This window comes from Electrona antarctica, assembly GCF_951216825.1.
Source record: "Electrona antarctica genome assembly, chromosome: 21".
Lineage (NCBI taxonomy): Eukaryota > Metazoa > Chordata > Actinopteri > Myctophiformes > Myctophidae > Electrona > Electrona antarctica.
In genome coordinates, this window is record NC_136802.1 from 6,155,485 (window position 1) to 6,166,208 (window position 10,724).

Here is a 10,724-nt window from a genome sequence, read left to right on the forward strand (position 1 = left end):
CTATATGTGTAAAAGGAACATGTCTCTTTATGTAAAGACACAAAGTATATATAATAAAACAAATAAAGATAATGATGAAAATATGCAGAAGATGATATTTGGCTTTTTTGGGGGGGGGGGGGTGGGGGGCAAAATTTGAGAATGTCATTCGAAGTCACTTAATTTAAATTTTCCATTCTGAATTTTGAATTTGATTACAGTTTGAGTTACCTCCGACTAACAGGCTACATTGATGATGTATTTGTGCCTTCTGTTTTCTACGCCGCGGTGCCGGGTATGAAATGAATCTCTCTCCGTGGCTAATCCACCAATCAGTGTCAGATTTATTATGCATGTTGCTAGCAGGCCGACTTTTCAAATCGGCAAATGACAGCTATGCTATTTATAACCTCCAGACTACAGTATAGGCCAGGGCAAGTCTGGAGCTGTATTTGAAGGCCACTATGTACGTACCAGAGCCTTCTATTGGAGAGTTGCGTCAATGAGGGGGCAGAAATAGCACCGACACGTGGTTCATGTACTGTAAAGGCTCATACATAGTCTGGATTTTCGGTGGTGGGGTGACCACCGAACTACAACATGACGTCACGAGCCGCGGTGAAGAGCAAACCACCGCTCCAGCCCTTCTCTCTGTTTTTACTCACCACCGCTCAATGTTATTTCAGCTCCGGTGGTCAGCTCACCACCGGATCGGTGGTCACCTCACCACCGAGAATCCAGACTATGAATAGGCCTTAACTAGTGAGAAACGCTCATAGACTCCAGTGCATTCGGTAAACTTTCGGTACCGTTCAGGGCTTTGACACTACTCGCTTAAAATAGAATTGTATGTAGAGTCACCACTAGACTGGCCCGATGAAGTGAACAGAGTTGACGCAACTCTCTAATAGAAGGCTCTGACTATGTACATCCCCAAGTCACTCCATTGACGATATGCACACGGCTGCCATCTTGCCAGCAAGGTGCTAACTAGGTGCAACTTCCCATTGACAGCCCATTCATCCAAACAGAAAAGTCCTATCTGATGGTATTAAACAATGTCAAACTCACCAACATGCGAAAGATCCTGCACATATTCTGGCCCAAGACGTTGGGCCAGAATAGATCTCAAACAATAACCTCCTCAACATCACCCAACAAGACAACAAGCACAGTATAGTCAATAAACGCAGGTGGACCTGGATTGGCCATGTGCTCAGAATGGACATCAACGCAATACCAAGAGTCGCATTACACTGGACCCCAGAAGGAAACAGAAAGAAAGGCAGGCCCAAAATGACATGGCGTAGGACGATCGAGAAGGAGCTCCAGCAACAACATCAGAGCTGGGGGACCATAGAGAAGATGGCCAAAGACAGATGCAAGTGGAGGAACTTTGTTGCTGCCCTATGCGCCAGCCGGCGTAATGGGGATAAGTAAGTAAGTAAACTCACCAACATTGCAGCTGTACGAAAAGCTTGAATTATCCTCTTACTATCTGCAAAGTGTTTGTTTCATAAAAATCCTGAGTCTTCCTGTCAAGAAATTCCTTGCAGATGATTATTTTTCCAAGTGTCAGAGTTTGGAAGCACTCGTTATCTGTAAAGCAACCTCCTGCTGCCTCCTGCATTATGTGCAAATTCAAAACAGGTGGTACACACGGGCTGTTGAGTGATAGTCAACAAGCACTTCCAAACTCCAGCACTTAGAAAACAAGGAGCTCATGAGTCATGACATGTCTACACAGTGGATTTGTATTAAACAAACAGATACTGTAGAAAGAGGATAATTCAAGCTTTTCGTACAGCTGCAATGTTGGTGAGTTTGACGTTATTTAATACAATTAGATAGGACTGTTCTCTTCTGTTTGGATGAATGGGCTGTCTATGGGAAGTTGCACCTAGTTAGCACCTTGCTGGCAAGATGGCAGGCAGCAGGTGTGCAATGTGCATATCGTCAACATTTGGGCAAGACTGATGTCATAATTTGATGATGTCATGATGACACACCTAGTAAAGCTACAGAGAGCGAGTTATTAGGCCACATCTTGTTTAACCAATATGTTTACTGGATTGTCAACAATGACAAAAGAAAAAAAGAAAATCATCATAGCATACAACACAATGCACAATGCATATCCTTGTGACAGACTAGCATCATGCGTCATGTCCAGGGGCAGTGGTGGAAAGTAACTAAGTACTTTTACTTAAGTACTGTACTTAAGTACAATTTTGAGGTATTTGTACTTTACTTGAGTATTTCCAATTTCCAGTACTTTTACTTCTACTCCACTACACCTCAGAGCCAACATTTGTACTTTTACTTCACTACAATTATTTGAAAACTTTAGTTACTTTGGCGATTTCAATTTTGATTAGAAAACATACATTGACCACTTCAACCCTATACATTTCGGCAATAGATTTTCGACACATTTTGAACGTGAAATGGGACATTCTGCAACATGAATACTTTTACTTTTAGTACTTTAAGTACATTTTGATGCCGATACTTTTGTACTTTTACTCAAGTACATTTTCAATTCCGTACTTTTACTTGTAACGGAGTAGTTTTTAAATTGCAGTATTGGTACTTTTACTTAAATAAGTAAAACAATTGAGTACTTTCTCCACCACTGTCCAGGGGGTACGTACGTCATGGCTGCTCGCGCTAAAGAAACAGGTGATGGGCTCTACTACTTTTACTGATTATGACACCTTGTTCACAAGAATCGGTGTGTTTGAATGTCATGATGCAACTTTGGTTTAACCTTTTCCTTTGTGTTCCTCAGAATTGTGACTCATATTAACCCATTTTGACCTGAGCTCGATTCTACAAAATAATGTCTTCTAAATCATGACAGTTTTCTGAAAAACCCATGTTTCTATGTCAGTGGTTCTCAAACATATTCATGTCAAGGACCCCAAATATATATGACATTGGCCGCCGACCCCCATCTGAAAATATGTTGTTCCAGGGACCCTCCCAGTAGCAAAGATTTGAGTTAAAAACTCGCTTCAGGCACATTTTCACGATTTTTCAAAAATTTCAGACCTACAAGTTCATAGCGCGGCACTCGGTGCTGCGCTATGAGCTTGTAGATCTGAACATTTTCAATAGCTAAAGTATAACAAACACCAAAAGGGGTTCCCGCCCAGAATGGTTTAAGTAACTGCTCTTTCACTTTCATACTGTATAAGACTACAACGGCGACTCTCCCAACCTGTCAGCTGGGTATACCACTAGTGGAGTCGATGATTTACGATTCTGTCACTATCGGTACATAACTAGGACGGCGCTGAGTCGACTGAAGGTGACTCTGCAGCGCTCGGCATGGTTGGCAACGGCACGCTTTTTACAGTACTGTAGCTCTCTCAGCGGTGCGTCATGCGGCTCAGGTCACCTCCCGGCAGGGCGCCTCCGACGGGGAAAACAAGTGCACCTTTTTCAATCGTGCAGTGACGTATACATTACGTATACTGATGCGTCGTTATTGAGTTCAAAGGTTATCTACGTAAGGTCCAATAAAAGGCTGTAATCATAATTCATGGGACCTTAAGAAATGGCATATTTTAATGATTGCCCGGGATACATATCCCAAAATGAATGGGTCCATGCAGAGGCGTATCTACAATAAGGCGAGGACAGTCCAAATCCATTTTCTGGCCTGGCCAAAATCCATAAAATAAGAAAAAACAGAGGACAAAAACAAGACCTGGGAGCTATTAGTGGACAGCTGATTGGCTGTTGCGGTAGAGCGCGACCCTCAATCACCCATTGGAATGTAAATGCCTGCCTTTCAGCCTTTGTATCCTACTCGTCTGGCAGGTATACTGTATCTCCTTGAAAACCCTGTATCTCCTTGAAAAAATGTAATTCCTGGAAACGCCACTGGGTCCATGTGATATGAATATGAATAGAAAATGACATGGATAAAAGCAAATACGACCTGTTATATATATATATATCACGAATCAGATCATTGGATCACATCAGTCCGTTGGTCGGGACGCCCCTTGAAGCGCAGGCCAGCGCTGTCATGTCTGTCCCAGAGAGCTCTGACGTGTCTTACTTTTCCAGACACCTATATAGAATCTTTCTTGTCTCTCTGTGACCTTGCTAAGCACAGCTAGGGTGCACACTCTTATAAGTAATGGTAACTGCTTAGAAGGTCTACTTTATCTCATCATCATCAATACATACACTATTAGTTCTATTGATCCAAGCTGCGACATGGTGCGGCACAAAGCGACGCGCTGTGAGAACTACTGATTTACAGTGGTGGAAAGTAACCAAGTACATTTACTTGAGTACTGTACTTAAGTACAGTTTTGAGGTATTTGTACTTTACTTGAGTATTTCCAACTTCCAATACTTGTACTCCACTACAATTATTTGAAAACTTCAGTTACTAGTTACTTTGTAGATTGTGATTGTTATTACAACACATATAGGCGCCTTAATTACAGTTCGCCATTTTAAAATAGCCGATCTACAAGCTCACAATGCGTCACATCGGATCTGCTATTTGCGAAAAGATTTGTATACATTTGAAAACTTGTGAAATGCGACATTCTGCACAATGAGTACTTTCTACTTTTGGTACTTACTACATTTTGATACCAATACTTTTGTACTTTTTACTCAAGTACATTTTGGACTCCGGACTTTTACTTGTAGCAAAGTATTTATATATTGCAGTACTTACTGCAATATATACTTATACCATTTAGACCTGAGGATGATTCTAGATGTCTTCTAAATCCTGACAGTCTTCTGAAAAACCTATAGGTTCTCAAACTATTTCATGTCAAGGACCCCAAAAATTATAAATTGGCCACCGACCCCCATCTGAAAATATGTGGTTCCAGGGACCCCCCAGAAGCAAAGATTTGAGTTAAAAACGTTCGCCCTGAAAGAATATATATTCAAAGATTTGCACCACATTTTCACGACTTTTCAAAAATAGCAGATCTACAAGCTCGTAGCGCGGCACGAGTGCCGCGCTACGAGCTTGTAGATCTGCTATTTTTCAACAGCTAAAGCACAACATAATGCTTAAAACACCAAAGGGGCTTCCCGTTCAGAATGGGTTAAGTAAAAAATGTGAGTAGGCTACTTTTGCCACTGATCTCGAAGTGCCATCGCCCACTGAACTGTCGCTGCGAGCGACCTTGCTGCAGAATGAAGTTTGAACCGACCATGGAGGTATTAACCTGCTGCCCAGCCAAGCGTGGTTGCTGCAGACGGAGACGGTGCAGCTAATATATTCTCAAAGCTTAGCCATTTATCCGTGCTCGAAGGAACCAAAACACAAGATCGACCTTCAAAGTGTTCCCAGACTCTGGCAGAGGGCCAGCAACACACCTGCAGTGCTCTTAGTCTCTGCCAACAGCTCCCAACGCCACACAGTCAGGAAGACACCGGAGGAACTATACGTCATTACATCGTCCCTGGGCGGTTCCTCATTGACAGCACTGTTAATCTATGTATTAACTTAACCAATTCTGTACGGGAACCCCTTTTGGTGTTTTAAGCATCATGTTCTACTTTAGCTATTGTAAAATAGCAGATCTACAAGCTCATAGCGCGGCACCGACTGCCGCGCTACGAGCTTGTAGATCTGCTATTTTTGAAAAATCGTGAAAATGTCTGATCTTTGAATATATATTCTTTTAGAGCGAACAACTCAAATCTTTGCTTCTGGGGGGTCCCTGGAACAAAATATTTTCAGATGGGGGTCGGTGGCCAATTACATATAATTTTGGGGGTCCTTGACATGAAAAAGGTTGAGCACCACTGACATAGAAACATGAGGTTTTTCAGAAAACTGTGAGGATTTAGAAGACATTTGTAGAATCTGTTGTCAGGTCTAAATGGGTTAATGTGTATATCAGATGGTATTTTCATATTGTTCTTACATGGGTGATGTATGTAGTAGGCCTACAGTTAGTCAGAGGTTCTCAAAGTGAGTTCCAGGGACCCTCGAGGGGTTCCAAATCGAAACTTTTACAGGTCTGTAACTCTGACAATGCACATTTTGTACAGTCTCAAGACTTATTATGAGGGTCCTTGACATTTAAAACTGTGCGAAACCACTGCTGTAAACAAATTATTGCCCAGCATTCACGTTTGCTCAAGTGCTTTTTTTTCCATGAAGGGTCCTACTACGGGACCAACAGCCAGTAGGGCTATAACACCACACAGGCCTACAGGAAGTGATATTATAGTGGGCTCTTGGTAGTGCAGATTCATCACATAGAAAGAAATCACACCTGGCCTGCAGCACAAAGATTCGTCTGTTTACCAGCAGTGGTGGTGGGTACGTACTCGTGCTGCATCTGCTGCATGTCCTCCATCATGATCCCAATCTACGTCCACCACACAAAACAATGCCCTGTCTGGCTCAACCTTGGACTGCAAGCACATCGTAGGAAAATAATTCACACTACTGTTTATAAACATGAGCTTTTTTGCACTAATTGTCTCATAATTCATTGACAATATAGTCTTCCAGGCAGCAGCCAGCCTGGAAGCAGGAGTGGTGGGAGTCAGCCGGGCCAACACGCATCCACCGTTACATCCAGGACCCGGGAGGCGGCATTGAAAGAGAGGAGCTGCCACGCCTGGTAATGGACCCTGCTGCTTTGAACCGCCTGCGAACTGGGGTCGGACGTTTCAAAACATCCATGACGAAGTGGGGCATGTCGGACGGAGCAGCGTGCGGGTGTGGGGAGCCGGAGCAGACCGCTGACCCAGAGGCGTATCTACAATAAGGCGAGGACAGGCATCCGCCTGTCCAAATCCATTTTCTGCCTGGCCAAAATCCATACACTAGGACAAAAACAAGACCTGAGAACTATTAGTGGACAGTGGATTGGCCGTTTCGGTAGAGCGCGACCCTCAATCACCCATTCGAATGCAAATGCATGCCTTTCAGCCTTTGTATACTACTGTCTGGCAGGTATATCTCTTTGTATCCTACTGTCTGGCAGGTATATCTCTGTATCCTACTGTCTGGCAGGTATATCTCTTTGTATCCTACTGTCTGGCAGGTATATCTCTGTATCCTACTGTCTGGCAGGTATATCTCTTTGTATCCTACTGTCTGGCAGGTATATCTCTTTGTATCCTACTGTCTGGCAGGTATATCTCTTTGAAAACCTTTAGTGCTACTGATTGTGCGCGGGGAGACGACAATTAACACATCGTGCCTGCCCAAAATGTAATTCTTGCCTGCCCAAAATGTAATTCTTGCCTGCCCAAAATGTAATTCCTAGAAACGCCACTGCGCTGACCACATAATCACCACCTGACCCCCTGTATAAACCACCCTCGGAGGCCGGTCTATTCGGTGTGGGAGCTGAGACGAGGGTGTGGCTGCTGAGCTGGACATCTGATGATGACACACGAAAGAAGAAGTCTCATTGATGGGTATGGCCAGTATAGTATAGTATAGTATAGTATAGTATAGTATAGTATAGTATAGTATAGTATACCAAATAGTAGGCCTATATAGTACAACAAGTTTTTTGAGGACTACAGTATATTCATAACATGAACTGCATTCAGTTTGAAAACATCAGCCACAACAATTATTATGATATGTACTGTAGCAGTATCTAATCCCATTGGTCAGAGACTGCACCTTTCACCTTTTAACCCATTCTGGGCGGGAACCCATTTTGGTGTTTTAAGCATTATGTTATACTTAACTGTTATACTTATACTGTTATATGCGCTACGAGCTTGTAGATCTGCTATTTTTTGTGAAAATGTTGGGCAAATCTTTGAATATATTCTTTCAGAGCGAACGTTTTTAACTAAAATCTTTACTTATGGGGGGGTCCCTGAAACAACATATTTTCAGATGGGGGTCGGCGGCCTATATTACATATAATCTTTGGGGTCCTTGACATGAAATATTGAGAACCACTGATATAGAAACATAGGGTTTTCAGAAAATTGTCATGTTTTAGAAGACTTTTTTTTTTACATTTCGACGTCAGGCCTATACTGTCAAAATACATGACAGTAGTCAGTAGTCAGTCTCTTTAATCAAACAGCACAGCATTATGCATAAACCTGCATAAAGGTTATATTGTGGATTACAGCACCCTCCTCTGGACCAAGTTCCCACATGACCAGAGAGTTAAGGAAGGTCTGATGAAGTATCATCACCACCACCCTGTGGACGGAACCGCACATGGATTTCTGAGGCTATTGCAGAGCTGGACAATATAGGCTACTCAAGTAAATACTCAAGTGTTTTCAAGTTTAGTCTCCAATAATCTAATCAAGTATTCAAAAGTGCAAATTACGAAGTGCATTATCCTTTAAAAAAGAATGGACAACCACTTCAGAAACTTTATACATCCACGTATGATAGTATGATAACAGCATCCTAAGGTTCGCAAGGAATATCACCTCTAATACTAAGCATGTGTTGTATGGAGAATATAGGTTGCTACCTTCAGGAAGGAGACCTTTGTCCACCAGTCGACCTTGAGGCTTAATCAGGAGTTGTAGTAGCCACGGGGTAATCTAAGCGGTGGATATTGCTCTTGTCTTCATGTCTTTATGTATGTAATATTGTCTTGTTCTTTGTGTTATGTCAAATGTGTGTATATGTGTTCTGCATACTTGGCTGCTGAGTCACAAGACACATTTCAGTGTGAACTGACAATAAAATACTATATCATATCATATATCATATCAATATCTCACAAATGTTGTAACCCATTATTTTTCAGCCAGTGTCAATTGTCTATAATGTAATCCTGGGCGCTATATTCGCTCCCTCTGCCAACCTGGGGAGAGCAGCGGACTGACCCGACCTCATGCTTCCTTCAATACATGAGGAGTCCAAGCCGCTCCCAGTTCCTTTCCCCTCCATCATGGCACCCCGGCTGGCCAGGGGGAGGCATTATACTTTTAATATCAAAGCATTTCTGTTATTTAAATTCAAAACATATTCACAAAAAAATTAAGTTGTTGACTAGAGTTCATGCTTGCTTACCCTGCTTATCTCTCAGTAGCTCCGGAATTACATTCCTAAATTGTATTGTTGCTTTATGCTTTATGCTTTGCCTTTCTGCATGTGCAAACATTGACTATTGCATTGCACACTTTAGTCTTAGTTTTTCACACGTTAAAATAATAGGCCTATATGGAAAGAAATGCCTGCAAGTTTCTGAACTTGCAAAGCAACCTACACAACAAATGACTACCAACCATGCAGTGTCATACACACTTCATTTACTTGGTAAATGGTGCATTTATATAGCGCCTTTATCCAAGGCGCTTAACCCATTATGGGCGGGAAGTCCGGGAACCCCTTTTGGTGTTAGCATTATGTTATGCTTTAGCTATTGAAAAATAGCAGATCTACAAGCTCATAGCGCGGCACCGAGTGCCGCGCTACGAGCTTGTAGGCCTGCTATTTTTGAAAAATCGAAGAACGACTGACATAGAAACATAGCTTTTTCAGAAAACTGTCAGGATTTAGAAGACATTTGTAGAATCGTTCCCAGGTCTAAATAGATTGTGCATTACATTCACACACACATTCACACACCGATGGTGCAGGAAACCGTGCAAGGCACCAACCAGCACATCGGGAGAAATTAGGGGTTCAGAGTCTTGCTCAAGGACACTTCGACACTAACTCTGGAGGAGCCTTGGATCGAACTGCATGGGAGGGGTGCATACTTAGTTTAGAGTCGACTAGTCATTGGTTAGACATGGGTTAAGGTTAGGTTAAGGTGTGCTGCCCCGTGGGAGGTTAGGTTTAGGGTGAGGGTTTGAGATAGGTTGTAGTTGTAGGACTAATGACTGGTCTAACTAATGACTATAGTCTAAACCAAGTACTGTCTAAACTAAGTACTGCACCCGCATGGGAACCTTGTAAATAATATACTTCTAACTGCATTGTCCAATGTAAAGGTGATTGTTAAGTGATCTTATACTAAAATCACAGCCCTTAGATTACATTTAATCTGCAATCTCCCATGACACAGAGACAGGTACAACAGGTACTCCGACAAAGCCACCGACAGATGACTCAGATCATACAGTATATCGTCGGCGGTGCAATGTAGGTGTGAGGTGTACAGTAAGTGGCCTCTAGTAATACAGTTCTGATGGTGTTCTGATTCACTTTAGAAGGAGATCAAAAAGATGTCATTTTAACTTCTGAGTCAGTTAGCCCTGGCATTGTTTTGTGGGAAATTTCCCTTGTCCAACTGACTTTTTATTAGAGACCAGGTCACTTTCTAACTCATGCAGCCGGCCCTTAATAAGCTCCATATGGCCGGGGTTATATTAGCAGTGCTGAGGCGTGCTTCAGCAGCCTTTGTTCAGTGACTTCTCTTGGCCACTGTGTTACATGGTGTGCTCACTGCTGACTCAGCAAAACGATTTGGAAGTAGCTCTGCTCAGGGCCAAATAAGTCACGACTTTTCATTTCACTCCTGTTGAAAACTTTAGTTACTAGTTCTAAGCATTGCGAGGAGTAGCCGTTGGTTGAGAGTCAGAGCAGCAATGAATGAATGAGCAAATGTCTCAAATATCTCCAAGAGAGGAGGAATGAAGTCATCAACAAAACATGTTGCATCCGTAAGGGATTGGAAATGATCCTCAGATGGAATAAGACCATACGATGAGTCACAAGAGGGGTCTGTGTTAGCTAAACTGAATGCTCTGCACATGTGGATGCAGTGACTCCCAGGGTGATTCATTCATTC